Source organism: Macaca nemestrina, chromosome 3 (assembly GCF_043159975.1).
Source record: "Macaca nemestrina isolate mMacNem1 chromosome 3, mMacNem.hap1, whole genome shotgun sequence".
Taxonomy (NCBI): Eukaryota; Metazoa; Chordata; class Mammalia; order Primates; family Cercopithecidae; genus Macaca; species Macaca nemestrina.
Window position 1 is genome coordinate 185693302 of NC_092127.1, and position 17721 is coordinate 185711022.

General features: G+C 37.1%; 1 non-coding gene across 38 annotated transcripts in view; it reads right to left on the reverse strand.

Moving 5' to 3' along the window:
* Nucleotides 1-17721, reverse strand: part of LOC105487940 (uncharacterized) — a 224040-nt gene that overhangs the window by 76825 nt on the left and 129494 nt on the right. Inside the window, exon 7 of one of the 38 annotated variants that reach the window (XR_011621507.1) lies at nucleotides 4314-4530. The exons of the other annotated variants lie outside the window; for them this stretch is intronic. This is a non-coding gene — a transcript (uncharacterized protein). Of the gene's footprint in view, nucleotides 1-4313; nucleotides 4531-17721 lie in introns of those variants that run through there. 38 annotated transcript variants of the gene reach the window in all.

Genomic DNA, 17721 nt, shown 5'->3' on the forward strand with positions numbered 1-17721 from the left:
AGGAAATCATTTCTTGACACTGATGAGGATGCTACCCATTATCTAGTTAACACAGATCCTACAACTCTAAACTAGGGGCAGGGAGGGAAGTTGAGCTACAGCCTTTGCTGCGTTGATCCTGAGAAGGCCTGATGTTTTGAGTCAGAGTGAAATGTAGACATTGTTTAGAGTTATGTTTCACCAATCAATCCCATTCTACTTGAATTTAGCAGAAACCTTCTGGGTATTGGTTTATGGTCTTTGGTTACCAGTTATGAAATTCTATATATGAATATTCATAGTTTACACTTTGCCTTGGGCTTTCAAGTTAGATGTTTTTTAGTTGAAAGAGATTCAAGTGATGCTACCATGCTTCCCCCTTAAATAGTATTCTTCCGCCAGGTCTGTTATTGAGAGCACACAAAAGAAAGAGGGAGAAAAGAGCCAAAGAAAATCCCATTAGTATGCTGACATATATAAACACTTATGAAAAAACAGTACTCTTTCCTAAAAGGGAGAATTCCAAAGGAGTAAACTTGGGGTATCTACATGAGTTTTCATTTTGTTATTCATTTAGCTTTTAGATCGTTAGATTTCTGGTAATGTATTCAGGTTGATATTTTCATGATACAGTGGATCAGTGTCCTCAATTTAAGCAACCCATAGTTAGAGGAGAATCTTCTTCTCTGATGACATAGTTGAAGTCATGTGATGTAACACATTGTTTATCGTAATTATCAAATATAACAGTGATAAGCATGATGCATCCTTTCATTATTTGCTATTTTCGCAAACCTTTCATATATCACAGAACTACTGATAAACAGTGAACTCTGAGAAAAAAAACAAATGGAATAATGAAAAGTAGGAACAGTCAGAAAGAAGGCTGAGGCGGAAAAATGAACTGAGAAAATGTTATTATGTTGGGACATTTGGGAATCATCAATGAATGTTTTTTTTTAACTCAACTTCCATTGACTTTTCAGAAAACTAGCCAGATTGCAGAAAAATTAGAAAGCCTTTGCTGTTCCCCAGGATAAGAATCCCCAAGCCAAGCCCTGAATGTTCCCTGTGATTTTCTCATTAGTGTACTCATGATGCTTTTCCCTTCTTTGAATGGACCACCCAGCACCCCATGAATCTTCAAGATCATCAGTCACAATGGGACCAGTTCCTCCTTTGTTCACCATTGCACGTCTGGATTGACAGCATTCTTTAGCATATCCACATTGGATAAAGCCTAGGTTTCCAAATTGCAGAGTGAATTGAAGACAGAAAATTATCTTGACGTGGTTTCTATTTTTTTTTTTTTTTTTTAAGAACGTCTCCGCGTGAGGCGCAAAATGCATCCTCTGCTGTAAGCGCTTCACGGGGCAGTTTTTCAAATTAATGCAGTTTAACTATTACATTAACTTAATGGCTATTTTCCCCTACTTTAACCATGTTAAATGTGCCGGCAATAATGAGCTTCTAATGCTGTCTCTTTTAAGTCTCAGAGGCATCTTTAGAGCTGCTGCTTATCTCCTGGATCATAAAGCTGCATAATTTAGTATTCAAACAATTCATTTAAAATGGAAACCCTCAGAATTACCATAAGATTACTCAGAACAAAGTGATCTTAACCCATCGGTTTGGTTTATCTCCAGTTACCAAATTGGCAAATGAAAGTGAGGTAAATAAAAATGTTGGACTGAGCTTCAATTTGCTTCTTTTGAATAGTAGCCTCTATTTTCAGGGATATTAATATAGGTTTGATAAAGTGGGTGCTCTCAGTTGGCATCATCCCTTACTAGTTGTGACAAATCAGGACTTTAATCTTGTTCTAGATTGTTAATGTCAGAGCTACTTCTTGCACATTATTGGCTTAGTCTGACTTTAGTTAACTCGTTAACTTATTTCTAATTTGAATCCTAGGAAAAGTTTTTGCCACAGGTTGGAGTGACCAATGACTTTTTGAACATCTAAAATTTTGTCATTTAAGAAGTTTTCCAATTGCTTTGGGGGAGCTTTCCAGTTGCTAAGGCTTGCTAGAGTACTTCAATTTCCAGGATATCCTGAATTTAAAAATAAACTATAGATATATCAGAATTTCCTGAATGTCTAAAGATGCTTCAACCCTACTAGAGAGTTTGAGTCTTAACAAAATTCTCCTGTTTTTCAAACATATGTATAGTTTATTTTAAGGAAAAGGTGAATTTTTGCACTGAATTTAAAATTTTTATTCTGGAATTTGAGTGGCAACCTGGTTTTGACTTGTATCTCCATACTGGGGAAGGAAGGCTATTTTTGTGATATAAGTACTATCGTTCAGCGTGGCATTCCCCAAGGTGTGGCATTTGGGACCCTAGTAGGTGTTGCAGAAGTAAAGGAGAAGTACTGTATAGACAGTAGAAATGATGTGTTAATCAAAGTTAAACTTGTTTTTTTCCAAAAATACTTTGGCCATGTCAGATCCTGGAAGAGCCTACAGTAGAGATTAACACCATTTTGTAGGAAAGGGCCAGATAGGAAATGCTTTAAGCTTTTCAGGACAGATGGTCTCTGTTGCAGCTACTCAACTCTAGTATTGAAGTACCAAAGCAGTTGTAGATGATATGGAAAGGAAAGGGCATAGTCGTATTCCAACAAAATGTATTTATAAAAGCAGATGCCGATTTGCCAACCTCTAGGCTGGGGACCATGAATCTCTAACGGAATAACTATTTATTTTACCATGAACTCTTCTTATTTTACCATGAACTCTTCTATTTGTTTAGTTTGAGCATCATCTTGCAAAACTATCATGTTTAAGAATATCCATTGGGATAAGGTAGTAAAATGGGAAGAGTGAGCTTTAGGATCAAAGTGAGAAATGCTATAGTCGTAGTGCTTCCACTTGATAATCTTACAAACTTTGACAAATCACCTAATTCTTACAGCCACAGTGAAAGCTTTGTGAAGTAGGAATAACAATTTGTGCTTTATATAGCTGGTCTGAGGGTTAATGTTTGTGGCACATGCTTGCTGTCAATAAATATGAATCCCCTTCAAACAGTACTTTTTCAAATACTATTGTTATTGAATTCAGTGCATTTTACCTTTGTGGCTACTTCTGTTTTTCTTTAGTGTCCAACAAGTGAACATGCAGTCTCCTAATGTGAACTCTCTAAATGTGCAGTGAGCCAATGCATTGTTGTCTCCAGTCATGAATCACTTGGCATTTTAAGGTGTGACTGGACTTCTGTTGAAGCAATTTGGCTGATTTTAAAGCTCAGGGGTTCTCTTTAATTTTCTTGTTGAAAGTTTATGAAAACATGCTGGAAGTTTAAATCAGGGCTTGTCATGTCACTCACTTTTCTCATTATTATTTTTCGAATAGTATTAAGCATTTATAGAGAGTTCAAAATATGGCAAGCCCTATTTTCAGATTTTTCTATGTATTAACTCATTTAATTATCAAAATAATCCTATGGGGTAGTTACTAATCTTGAACCAGTTTTTAAAGAAACTGAGGCACAGAGTGACTAATGGGGTGTCCAAGGCCACACTGCGGATAAGCAGAATACCCAAGATTCTGAACCGGGTGTTCTGCCTCAAAGCTGGCTGTACCAACTGCCCCTACTCTTTCTCTACTTTGGAGAATAATTTAGTGACTTCCTCAGGAGAATCCTTATTGAGCGTTTGCTATGATACCTCGGCTCTTCCAAATGAGATTATTTTATAACTTGGAGGCAGTGTTGTATATGTACATTACCCAGGCTTCAAGGTTAGATAAATCTTGATTGAATTTGACTCCACCACTCACCATGTGACCTTGTGGCACTTAGCATTTCAAAGCTTCAATGTCTACAAACAAAAGTTGAAGAAAATTATACCTACCTTGTCTAATTTTTGAAGAAAAGATTAGTTACAAAATCACAGTCCCAGATACTTAAGAGGTCTGATAAGTGCTTTCTCAAGTGAATCCCTGAAAGCCAGTAACTGTAATTCTAGGATGCACTTGAGAAAAAAACAAAAACAACCACCACAGAAAAAAAAAAAAAAAAAAAAGAAAAGAAAAAGAAAAGAGCGCTTTGACCCCAGCAAACCTTCCCTTCTCCTTTGAGCAACTTCCTTTTTTTCTCACTAGCAATCCAGTGTTCTCATGCCAAATGTTTTCAGCAAATAGTAGTTATTTCCTTGCATGTGATTAAGATTGAATTTAAAAATCTCTTTTATGATGACATCTTATTTCATCTTCAAAAAATCTGAGGAAGAAAATCATTGCTACCCCATGTGTAAATAAGAAATCAGATGCTTACAACATAAGTTACTTATATAACCGACCACTAAGGAGAGGTGATACTGAGTTCTCACTCCAATTCTGAATAGTAGCCAACATACAAAAATGCCTCTATAATTGTCTTTGTTTACTAGAATCTAGCAACCGTGAAATGTGCTATAGGCACAACAGTATGCAGGCAGTCTTCCTTAATGAACTTCAGAAAATTTCCTTTTTCACTAATGTGAGATTTCCCATTCACTCCGCCAGTCTTCCTCAGGTAGATTTTGATCTTAGAGCCTTTTTCCAATCTTCAAGAAAGAAAGAAAGAGAGAAAGAAAGAAAGAAAAGAAAGAAAGCCATATCTATTTATGTACATCTAAGTTAGAAACTTCAAACGTACAAATGAAAATAACTAAAACACTACACACAGACGAAGTTGCATGTATGGTCTTTTTTTTTTTTAAAGGATATTCACATTTGTTAATTTCTTAGACCATATATAACAATTGGGTAAGATAAAAAGGTGTATATTTTCCTGTTCACAGGGGAAGAACAGAGAGTTAGCCAAATTAAATGTCTGTATCTAAAGTCTCATACATTTGAAGTGGCAAAACGGAAACTAAAAATGGCCAAGGACAACATTTAGGATTGGCCCATTCATTAGCCATTGTATTCTCTTTCAAGTTGGAAAGGTTAGGATGCTGTAAACTTCATCTCGATAGCCTCCCTTGCTGCTAGGGCTCTAGGTGATCTTAGCAGACATTTGGAAGACAGGAAGAGGTTGGAGGCTATTGTCTTAAGACCCTGGCTGTGAGTGCTGACTCACAAGGTAGTGGATGAGGTTTTCTCACAGCAGCTCTTCAGTGTGTGTTCTCCTCCCTGAGTCTTGAGAAGTTGACGCTAAGGGACATTCCTGATGTGGCTTCCTGATCTGAGGATTTTAGTTGCAGTCACCATTCCTTGCTTACAGGTATCTGTCAGCCTCCTTCCAGGAGAGCTCTGATGGGCTCACAGAGGCAGTAGCTCCCCTCCTGGATGGGTTTGGAATTGCAATGGAACTCGCTGGGAAGGGTCAGCCTTTAACTTGCGCCTTCAGGCTTTGCAGTTTTGGAAGCACCCCGTTTCTCGTATGAAACCCTTTCCTGGTCAACACTTTAGTGCTTTCTGTTCCTTGTACTAACATCATATACCATTCTAGGTAACCCGGGAGGCAGAGCTTGCAGTGAGCCGAGATTGCGCCACTGCACTCCAGAGCGAGACTCCTTCTCAAAAAAAAAAAAAAAAGAAAGAAAGAAAGAAATGACCTACTTTGCATTTTCTTAGGATCAATGCACTTCCTCCTTAACTTGTAGCTGAGAGAACTTAAAGCCTTCATAGGTATATAGAGAAATGAGGGTAAAAAAAATAAAGAAACATATATGGGATCTTCCTCTCTGTTCTTGGGTAAAGTACGCATAATACCCCTTTAGATTCATAGATCATATTATGCTTTATGAAGTATTTAGACTATCTCATTTGATTCATGCAAAAGACCTCTGAGATCATCATGGCAGATGTATTAATTCATATTACATTTCTACCCATTAGAAAGCAAGGACCTTTAGGAAGATGGAGGATGCTGTTATTTTCTCTCTCTATGGATATCTTTAGCACCTGGCTGTGTCTAGCACAAAGTGAGGCATATTACTAATAAAAGTCAAATGAATTAATTAGCAAATTAAATACTAGAAGGCTAGTATTTTGCCACAAAGAGAGAGTAAATGGTCAAACAAAGATTTTAAATCCAAATCCTATGTTCATGTTCATAAGAGAGCAGGTCCATTAATGGAATTGATATAATTCCTCGAGAACCTGCATGACACTTGTCAGGCAAAAGAGGCTATTGTGGGGTGAGATCCAAGAAACTCAATACATTCCCTAGACTTAGATTCAAGTCTAGCTCTGTCACTTCTTAGATTGTGACAATTCTCCAGAGCCTCAGTTTCTACACATATAAAATGAGAATGTCAATAGCTACTTAACATATTAAGATTTTTTTCCTTGTGCACTTTTACACATGTATAGATGTGCCCATTGTTAGCCACAGATGGATTTTGCAATACTTATCATTACATTTTTTAAAAAAGGAAAGGCGTGAAGCATAAATTCGAATGGGCTGAGTACTGATTTGGAACCATTGGCATTCTTTTAAAGTCTTCATTTACTGTTTATAATTTATAAGGAGCACATACCGCCCACAGCATTTTGAAGATTATGCAAATGTAGCCTAAATGTATCTCCTATATTCAAAGAAGTTGCTATCTCCCACATGTCTGCCTTACTGTAGCTGAGAAAAATCACTGTTTTGCCAAGATCCTAAGTTAGAGCCTTCTTTGAACCCAATTTGTATGGCAGAGGAAAGTGAACTGCAGTTCAAGTGATGGGGCGTTGGAGTCCGGGACAGACCTGCTTGGTATTCTCCAGCAATTCAAATGTCTCAGAGGATCTAGATTTCATTCTTTATAAAATGAAGAAGTTGGAGTTGATCTTCATGTTCATGTCCTGCTCTGTGATTCTTAGATTTCAGGTGTGTGTATGTGTGTATGTATGTGCGTAGTTTTTAGTTTCATTTTTTAGGTGTATTTTTGGAGATCTTTATTTAAAAATTCATTTATATGGCAATCTCAGCTATGATCTGAATCTTACAGTAAAATAGAAATTCTCACTGAAAGAGGAAATGAAACACCCTCAGAAAATAACTGAAATAGATGAGAAGTATCTTTATAAAGCTGCATACAGGTGAAAGGCCTTGACTTGATTCTCTGAGATTTCAAACTCTCTAAGTTATTACCTGAAAAAAATAAAGTGAAGTCTCTGGCAGGACTTGACTTCTATAAGACTGTACAGGTAAAAGCTGATCTAATCTTCCAGACTCAGTTACAATCCATAATCACTAAATCCCAAATAAATGAGTCGCTAAAAACTTATAAGAATGTCAAACTCACATTTTGTGTGAGTTTGTGTGTTTTCACATTTTATGTGAAACTTATGTTTTGTGTGAGTTAATGTATTTTTGCATTATATAACTTTCGTATTTTATAATTTCACCTCTTTCTCTGTTTTAGGTATTAGACATATTTCAAAAAAACACATGATCCTGGTATTCTCGTTTTCCCGTCGTAACCAGGATTTAGCCTGAACTCCTGAGTAGATGAAGGGAGACGGTTAGGTAGTATCATAGCATGGAGGATGGCATGTTTCTGGCCAGCAGTTGCCATCATTCTTCAGATGGCACCTGCTGAAGTGAGCACTCCTGTCTGGTCCTCTCTCTCCTTCACCTATTCATGCTCATATGACCTGAAATATCTGTGTTCCCATCTGTTTTCTGGTCTCTGGATGCATGTTGACATCCTCAGTGCGATCTCTTTGTCCTGGTCTGTTGGATACTGAAGACCAAACACTACCCCTCTCAGCTAATTTTTGCTCCCTCCCCCTAAAGATACTGAAAAGCTAGCCATGGTCTTGAACTTTCTAGGAATGAAGGATCCTGAGCATAGCTGCCTCTTGGCTTCTGTATTACTCCTGGTCTGCTTTCAGGCTGTGATTTTAAGAAGACTTTTTTAAGGAGGTGGCAACATGGCATGTTCCTTCCTGGGATTATCTTCCCTTTCTCTGCCATTTGGAGCTGACTATTGGGTAGTAGCAGGAAGGGACAGAGAACAGGGTGCTTCCCACAAGAATATGATCCTGTAGTTCTCCCATCTGATTGTCATCAGTCTCCTTTATTTCTGGGATCTAGGTTTTATGTCTCTTTGGCCATGAGAAGAAAAGCTGGCTCAGGAAATATTCCAATTCTATTGTATGAGCCAGAATGTCTGCTTCAGGAATTCAAAAGCTAATAAGGAGACTATTTTGTTCTTAGAGTCCAAATTTTACGGAGACAATAGATACAATATGAAAGGGGTACAGAAAAAACAATGGTTACTACTTCTCAGTGGTATCCCAAGGGTATTGTAACTGTATAACTTTTCTACTGATTATTAGGCAAAATACACTTGGACTGGTTGGAAAGAAAAGGGTCGTTGTAAAAATTCCTTTACTCCTCTGAACTTGCGTAGGAAAAATCCCCTTAAAAGAGAAGCAAAATGTTGAATAGTACACCTAAAGTAGATGAATTGTAAAAGCTGTCAGAGAATGAGAGAGCTTGAGAGAGAGAGAGACAGAGAAAAAAGAGAACAAGAGAAAAAGGGAGAGAAAGAGAGGGAGGGAGGGAGAGTGAGAGAGTATTACTGACTTCATTAATGTGAAGGGTAAGGTCATGGAAATCTCCCAATTTGGAAGTCCCTAAGCAAAAGGAAGTAAGTCATATATTTTGAGAAGAAAACATGTATGGATTATTATTAATGAACATAAACATAGCAAATTTTAAAAATAAACATTTAATCATTTAATGTTAATATATATTTGAATAATAAAGTACATGTTTAATAAAATTAATTGCAAATATTAAATATTTAATTATTTAAGAAATTAAATAATAAATTCACTATAAGAAAACAAAATATTGTTTGCCAAATACTTCATTAAATATATGCATCACATCTTTTGATTTTCACAATGCTTTGAAATAAGTGACATTTGTATTTTACAGATAAAATACAATGAATACATGCAAAAATACAAATTCAGAAAGTACAATGGCTTAATCCAAATCACAAAAGTAGTGAGATACTGATAAAATTAGGGTTTCACAGCCAGGTCTGTCTGACCCCAAAACCAATGTTCTTTTCAGGCCACTTTATGTGCTGACAGCGGGCTTGGAAGAGAAACCTGACCTACAAATTATAACCCTGAAAAAGCACTTGTTTTGTTTTTCACAAAAGAAGATCACAATTTTTAGCATGAACTCTGTTTTGCTGTTCAGTTTTTAGGTGCATTTAAAATCTGTGCAGCCATGATGAGATGAGACAGTTCCCAGCCCTGCCTCCAAGGATGTGTGACAGGGGCATGGCTCACTATTCAGCTGCCGGAGAGTTCAAACCCCTTAACGGAGAGGGAGCAAGCAGACAAACGGGTGCAGAAACCAGGGTGAGCGCTTCTGGGCTGTGGCCTCATGGCAGCGTCTAGGGGTGGGTATCTGTGACTCCCCAAACCCAAGTGAGTGCGTGTTACAGTGCACCCTTTTAGCCTTGCTGTCCACAGATAGCTTAAGCATTAGACAGTTCAGTGGACCCTTTTGACACCCAGGTCCTTGTCTGGCATCCAGGAAGAATCAGGTTGTACATGGACTTGAAGGATGAATGTAGGGGTTTTATTGAGTGGTGGAAGTGGCTCTCAGTGGAATGGATGGGGAACTGGAAGGGGGATGGAGTGGGAAGATGTTCTTCCCCTGGAGTTTGGCCATCCAGCAGCTGATCTCTCTGATCATATCTAGCCAAACTCCTCTCGGTGTTTAGATGCTCCTTCTCTTCTCTCCTTTTCTGCCATTCTGTTCTGCCATTTGTCTGCTCATCTGCTTGTCTCCTTGTCTCCTGGAGCCTGGGGTCTGGGGTTTATATGGGTGCAAGATAGAAGGCATGGGGGGCCAAAAGGCAACTTTTGGGGCACAAAAACAGGAATGTCTGTTCCCATTTAGGGCCATGGGTATCCAGGCATGTGGGTGGAACTTTGTCATGGAACTGCCTTCTTCTACCCAGTATTTCCATTTCTCCTGTCCATATTGATATCCCACTAACAGTCATAAAGTATTTGGATGAACTAGCCTTGACCCTTGGAATTTCCATTTGGTAGCACTTTCAGATATGTTCTCACAGTACCTACTGAGTCACTTGAAGAATCAGTTTGGAATAGAGTAGAATGTTATATAGTTAATAACAAAGATAGTTAAGAAATAACTGAATTTTTTTAAAATGTGTTTTTTGGCCAAAAAATAATTGTGATAAATAGCGGGGTTAGTCTGTACTGCCTCTGGTTCTCTCAAATTCTCCTAAAGAGGAAGAAACTCAGCCCAGAAAATTTTAGGGAACTCAACTCCATATTAAGAACATGTTATCATTAGTTATTGCATGATTTGAAGCTAAGTCATCCTGTCATATTTGTCGTATTTACTATTTATTTCCTACTTTTTGTGGGGATATGCATTTATTATTGTACTGAATCCGTACCCATGTACTAATACCATCCATTTTGAAGACAAAGAAAATAAAAATGGTATCAGATAAATGCATTAACTTTCCTAAGTTTCCATATCTAAGAAATGAAAAGTTTGGGATACCATTCCAAGGTCTGCTTTGTTGTACATCCAACAATCTTTCCCTAAGGCCATGTTTTGACTATTTTCCTGGTACTTGCCTGTGACACTGAATTTAATCATAGAATTTTCAAATTATCTATTTAAAACACCAAAAGTCACTTTCCAGAATCCTTCTTATCAATGACCTTCTTAGCAACGGTCTCTGAATGCTGGTATTCTCATTTTCCTGTTGTACCTAGGATTTAGTCTGAACTACTAAGTAGATGAGAGGGAAGGGTTAGGTAGTATCATGACATGGAAAATGACATGTTTCTGTCCAGCAGTTGCCATCTGCTAAAGTGAGCAGTCTTGTCTGGTCCTCCTTCTCCTTCATCATCCATGCTAACATCAGCTGAAATACCTGTGTTCCCGTCTGAATCAGTTATTTGTAAACTCCAATTCTATTGGATATTTTAAAATATTCTTTTTCTTTTGCAAAAAATTTCCATTTTTCCTGTCTACAACTCTTGAGCAGAAAATGTCTTTAAAAATATTTCTGTATATTTTGCCCCCAATAATGGTACTTAGCATGTACCAGGTATCTAATAAGTTTATTTAATAAACAAATGGATCCTATGTGTGAGAGATTAAACTAACATCTGAGATACAAATGTAACTAAACCTCGATTCCTATCCTCAAGAGGTTTATAACTTGGATTGGCATGCATATGTATTTGCATTACCATAACACAATAGGTCTGGGGCGAAGTTTGATTTGTGTATAAAATGTTGTGGTCTCACAGCAGGGGTGAGAAATTTGAGAAATATTGAGAGTGGGAATCAAGAATAACACTCAGAGTTTTAGCTTTCATGCCTGGGGTGGGTACTGGTTTCATTTCCTGAGAAGGAATATCAAGGAAGAAGAGAATGGAAGAAATGGAGTATGAGGTTTTATAGAAGTTACCTTTCATTACACATCATAATTAGCATGATCACTGACTTAAGGACAAGGCAGAAAAGGAAAAGTGGAGCTCAAGAATGGAGTCCTGGTGAAGATTAAGTTACAGGAAGAGGTGTCATGGAGATATAGAGAATACTACTCATGCACCCTGCAGCACTAGTGTCATCAAGGGGTCTTAAAGAGGTTGGCATCTGATAACTGCAAAACTCTTAATATTAGTTTGTTCTCATGCTGCTAATAAAGATATACCAGGGACTGGATCATTTATCTAGGAAAGAGGTTTAATGGACTCACAGTTCCACATGGCAGGGGAGGCCTCACAATCATGGTGGAAAGTGAAGGGGAAGCAAGATACATTTTACATGGCAGGAGACAAGAGAGCTTGTGCAAGGGAATTCCCATTTATGAAATCATCAGATCTCATGAGACTTACTACCATGAGAAAGGGGGAAACCACCCCAATGATTCAATTATCTCCACCTGGCCCTGCCCTTGACTTGTGGAGATTATTACAATTCAAGGAGAGATTTGGGTCAGGACACAGCTGAACCATATCATTTTTCCCTTGGCCCCTTCCAAATCTCATGTTCTCACATTTCAAAACTGATCATGACTTCCCAATAGTCCCCCAAAGTCAAAACTCATTTTAGCATTAACTCAAAAGTCCACAGTGCAAAGTCTCATCTGAGACAAGGCAAGTCCCTTCTGCCTATGTGTGAGCCTGTAATATCAAAAGCTAATTAGTTGCTTCCTTGATACAATAGAGGTACAGGTATTGGGTAAATACATCCATTCCAAATGGGAGAACTTGGCCAAAACGAAGGGCCTACAGGCCCCATGCAAGTCTGAAATCCAGAGGCAGTAAAATCTTAATTCTCCAAAATGACCTCCTTTGACTTTATGTCTCACATCCAGGTCACACTTTTGCAAGAGGTGGGTTCCCATGGTCTTGAGAAGCTCTGTCTTTATGGCTTTGCAGGGCACAGCCTTACTTCTGGCTGCTTTCATAGGTTGGTGTTGAGTGTCTGTGGCTTTTCCAGGTGCACAGTCCAAGCTGTTGGTGGATCTACCATTCTAAGGTCTGGAGGACAGTGGCCCTCTTCTCAAAGCTCTACTAGGCAGTGCCCCAGTGCAGACTCTGTGTGGGGGCTCAGGCCCACATTTTCCTTCCACACTGACCTAGCAGAAGTTCTCTGTAAGGGCCCCGCCCCTGCTGCAGACTTCTGCCTGGACTTCCAGGCATTTCTGTAAATCCTCTGAAATCTAGATGGAGGTTCCCAAACCCCAATTCTTGACTTCTGTGCAACCAGAGGTTCAACGTCACGTGGAAGCCTCTGCATTGAGAATCAGTGCAAACGTCTGCATTGAGAGATTAACCAGACTCTAGCATGGCTTTTGGCAACTTAAGGTCATGTCCCTGGGAAGAGTCCATGCCTATCCCCCTTTCTCTTAACAAGCCTGTCTGAGAAAGCTCAAAACTGCCAGGATAACAGGATAATTTATATCTGTTCCAGTCAAAGCTTAGTGATAGGTAGATAGGGCCCTCAACCCTCTTAGAAAGCAATAAAAAAAAAAACTTGAAATAACAAGGAACCACCTGTTTTCTTTGAAAAGCAGACACCTAGTTCCATAGACCTTAACACCTTAACTTACACCACAGCCCTCTGTGATAAAGACAGGAGACATTTGTTTCTTCTCCAGATAAGCACCAATTCACAAATCCAATTGGCCTTTTCACATGAATCAATCTCCCTTGAAAACTTTCCATGCCCTTCCTAAAGGGCATACCCAGCCTTTAAAAAGTCTCCAGGCTTTGTTTCAGGAAAGTTGAGTTTGGATCATGCTGAATTCTTCTCCTTATTGCAATCATTATTGTATAAAATCTATACTTATCACCGTAATTAGTGTTCAGTTTTGTTTATCTTTGACACTGGACAAGAGAAAGAGATGATGCTGTTCAGAGTCTTTTGTATGTAACAGTCCTTACAACCCACCCTATTGTTTAAGTATAATTGTCCACAAACTACATAGGAGGAGAGAGAGGCATAGAAAAGCTAATTTGACCAAGCTTACACCTCTAGCAAATGACAGCTTGGTCTTGAGCCCACACAGTCAGATTTCCATTCTATATATTCTTTACTGGTCTTTCTTAGGTCCTTAAAGGCTGCTATTGAGAGGAACAATCATATAAGGGCTTTGGATTTGGGACTACATGTGACACTTTGAGGAACACTTGACTCTCATGGAAAGCAAGTCTCAGTAGAGTGATATGGACAGGAAGTATGCTTTTAAAAGTTCTTATCAGAGGCAAAGAGATAAACTCTGTGGTAGCTTTGGAGTGCTGGGAATAGTTTAAGAGAGATATGCTTTGAAATAATGACTGTTAAAATCCCTGTATACACACACACACACACACACACACACACACACGTATGCAAATATAATATATATATATTTGACAAAATGGAGCTAGTGTAGTAGGGATAGATGGGCCTGGGATGAGTTGCCGATGACTGCCTTTATGTATATAGCAAGTGAGGCCATACTATTATTTAGAGAGACTTAAACAGGAAGGAAATACTATGATTTAGAGAGGACTTAAACAGGAAGGCCATATTATGATTTGGAGAGACTTAAACAGGAAGGAAAGGATCAGTAAATTAATAAAGAATTCAGCTAGCGATGATATTAAGGTAATGTTAAGCCACTAAAGAGAATTGAAGCTGATATTCAAGAGCTTCAGCATCTTTTGCCTAAGTTTTAATACTCTAAGATGTATTTGTAACTTGAACCATATTACACTACTTTTTTCTTCTTTCTCTCTTTATTTCTTGGATTTTCTTTTTCCTTTTTTTTTTTTTTTTTTTAAATTTTGTAGGTCAACTAGTTGAATATCAGCAATTTCTTGTGACTTAAAAGAAATGTTATTAGGAATTCTATTAAAAATAATAATCCTGGTATTTTACTTTCCAATAAATTCTCACTCATGAATTTGCTATGTAAAACAGTTAAAGTTTAATTGTGTTTCTATGTTGAAGAGAGGATGATTGAGAGTGAATTCTGGGAACCGAAGTCATCTGTGCTCTGCCCCCTCGTGTTGGTGCTACTGTATCATGCAGTGGCTTTGATGGGGCTAGTCTGGAGAACTACTGCAGTGGAGGGCAGGAGGGAGGAACCTAGAAATGCAGAAGTCTGGGTCTAGATCCATGTTCATCTCAGTGACCAGGTCACCATTCTGTATTATGAGTCTCAGCTTCTTTAGTATAAGATGAGAAGAGATGGTCACGTAGCTTTTAAAGTCCTTTCCCACTTTATCAAGTGATCTTTAAAGCAAGCCCCATAATTAAAAGAAAACAGTGCCCTGTATATGAGTGTGACTTACTGTTGTGTAGATAATTTCTGGATAGTTTTTCTCAACCTGATTTGATGGATGACAAATTGGCAACAGCATGAAACTTCTACAGATATTAATTTCAAACCCAGATAGAAAAACTTTGATCCATCTAAGCCTGGAGACTTCTTGGCTTGATAAGTGTTTCTATCTTCTGAAACCACGAGAGAGGCTAAAGGGAAAAATTGTTACATCCGTCTTCCATCTCTACAATTTCACCATACTGTGTTCCCTTTCCTCATCTGACCAAAAAACCCTTTATTTCCAAAGGGAATTACTGCTCATTTCACTTTGCTCTTTAATTCTCATAAAACAAAAGGTGATTCATGTATTTTTTTTGATCCTGGTTCATGAAAATCCTTAACATCAATTATTGAAGAGCCTTTCTGTAAAAAGTACAGAAAAAAAATCCTTTCTGCTTTAACTTTTCACACTGAATTTGGGAAGAAAAAACATGTCTTATAAGAGAAAGCACTTAATGGCACTGATTTCAAATTAAACATGAACCCAATTAATGCAGATTTTTCCCCTTACCTGATTTGGGGGGCTGTGGGTGGAAGGAAGGTCTTTATAATGAATAATATATAACTGAGACTCATTTTCAAACCTGGGCTTGTAAACATTTATTTGTGTAAATGCATATTTTTCCATTCAGAGAATGCATATTATAAAAGCTGTTCTGCTCTATCAGTTATAGTAAATACATGTTCTGAAAATCCCCCAAATACCCAATTTTCTGGCAATGGGAACTATCTTATTAAAATGTCATTTTAGTTTACGGAGTATTGCTAGAAAAATAACAGTTATGAAATAGGCAATTTCCTACTTAGTGGAGAAGCCCTTTCAGAAGCAAAATTGATAGAAGGGGGAAGTTGCTGTGTGCCACAAGATCCCCATGGTTGCAAACTCCCTTGCTGAGCTCTGAGGGACATCAGCCTCATAAAAGTGCACCACATGGATTCAATACATCAGACAGACTTGGAATTGATCTCAACTGGGTGACACTGGACATTCATGTAAGCCTGAGTTTTCCCATGTTCTTTGAGGTTATTGTTACTACTATTATGCTTCTTGGGAAAATCAGTAGTGTTTTCATTTCATTTTACTTTATTTTCTAGGTAATATGTCCATAAGTTTAATAATCAAAATTATAAATAAGTATATAATTATAAAAATCTAATAAACCAATACATAATAACTCACTATAGATATCCACCTGTACCTTACAGCTTCACCATCTAAATATTGGATATCTTTCCATCAACTACATCAGTGCTCCTTATTTTTCTTTATATTACATTATATGCGTACACCATGACTTATTAAATCAAACCATACATATGAATGTTTAGGCCAGGAGTGTCCAATCTTTTCACTTTCTTGGGCCACATTGGAAGAAGAATAATTGTCCTGAGCCACACATAAAATACATAAACACTAACAATAGCTGATGAGCTTAAAAAAAATCGCAAACAAATATCATAATATTTTAAGAAATTTTACGAATTTGTGTCGGACTGCATTCAAAGCTGTCCTGGACCACCGTGGCTCACAGGCCTGTGGGTTGTACAAGCTTGCTTTAGGCAATTTTCAGTTTGTTTTAATCAAAATAATGTTGAAATGAGTAATCTTGTACCTTGTACGTCGATTCATCTACAGAATTAATTTCTAGAAATAGAACTATTGGGCTTACCTATAAGAATTGTAAGAATCAATAATTCTCCCAGTTATTTTAGACTTTGCTTTTGTGGTAACTAAGTTTCTATATGTATATAGGCCTATTTCTAGTCTTTCTATTCTAGTTATTTAATGTGGCTTAAATTCATGTAGCAGTTCAAATACTCTTTTAATAATGGTGTCTTTTTAATACTTTTAATATCTGCTCAGGTAGTCTTTATTCATTAATAATTTTGATTCATATAATTTTCTGGATATTCTTGATTCATTTCTTTTTTACCAGAAAAGTTATTTTTTAATTTTATTTTTAAATTGTATATAAATTTATTTAAGAAAATACATACTTTCTTATGATGATAACTATATTATAATAATTTTACCAATTTTAGCTGCTATAAATTTATTCTATGTCAGGGTTTATAAATTTTGATAATAATGATCTTTGGATGTAACTTAACCTTAAAAATCTTAATAAGAAATCCCTTCAACTTTGATGAGACATTAGGGCTCTAGGACTTGAAGCTAAAGTGACCATAAAAACCTTTATATGGCTTTTCTCATCTGCAATTTGATTCCTGGTGTCGAGCAAGAACATCTTTCTTCCGTCCTATCGGACTTGTCTTCCCTGGTTTAATTTTATTTATCTGATTCATGCAGTAGAGATGGTGCACAATCACAATCCTTTTACCATGAGAAAACAAAGTCCAAGCAGTTTGCTTTTTTAAGTTTTGAGAAAAATTGTGTTTCTATGTTCTCTGATCAGATATTTACCTTTATACACATACAGGTTCCTTTTTCTATCCCACCACAACTAAGACTGATCTTACCATCCAGTGGTTTAAACAAAATTCTGTTTTTGGTATCAAGTGTTTTAGATGGACAGTTCTTCAAACCTGATTTTCAAAAGAGTCCATAAGCTTTATGATATTTTAGACTAATTATTAACTAGAACAGAAAATTTGGCCTTTTAGGTTTACAGTGATTGTATCTTATTCTATGATCCCACTGAATGGGCTCATATTAATGCTATTTGCTTTTGATTATTTACAATCATTTTATGTAATTAAAATTAGAAGACAAAAAATATTAGCATTTTTATAGAAGTAATATTACATTTATAGCTTAATTTGGGTTAATTTGAATTACTTACAACATTTAATGTTCCTATCCAAAATTATAATACTTACTATTGTATCTATCCATAAATATAGATTGTAGAGAGATAGATAAATAGTAGATATAGATAGATAGATAGATAG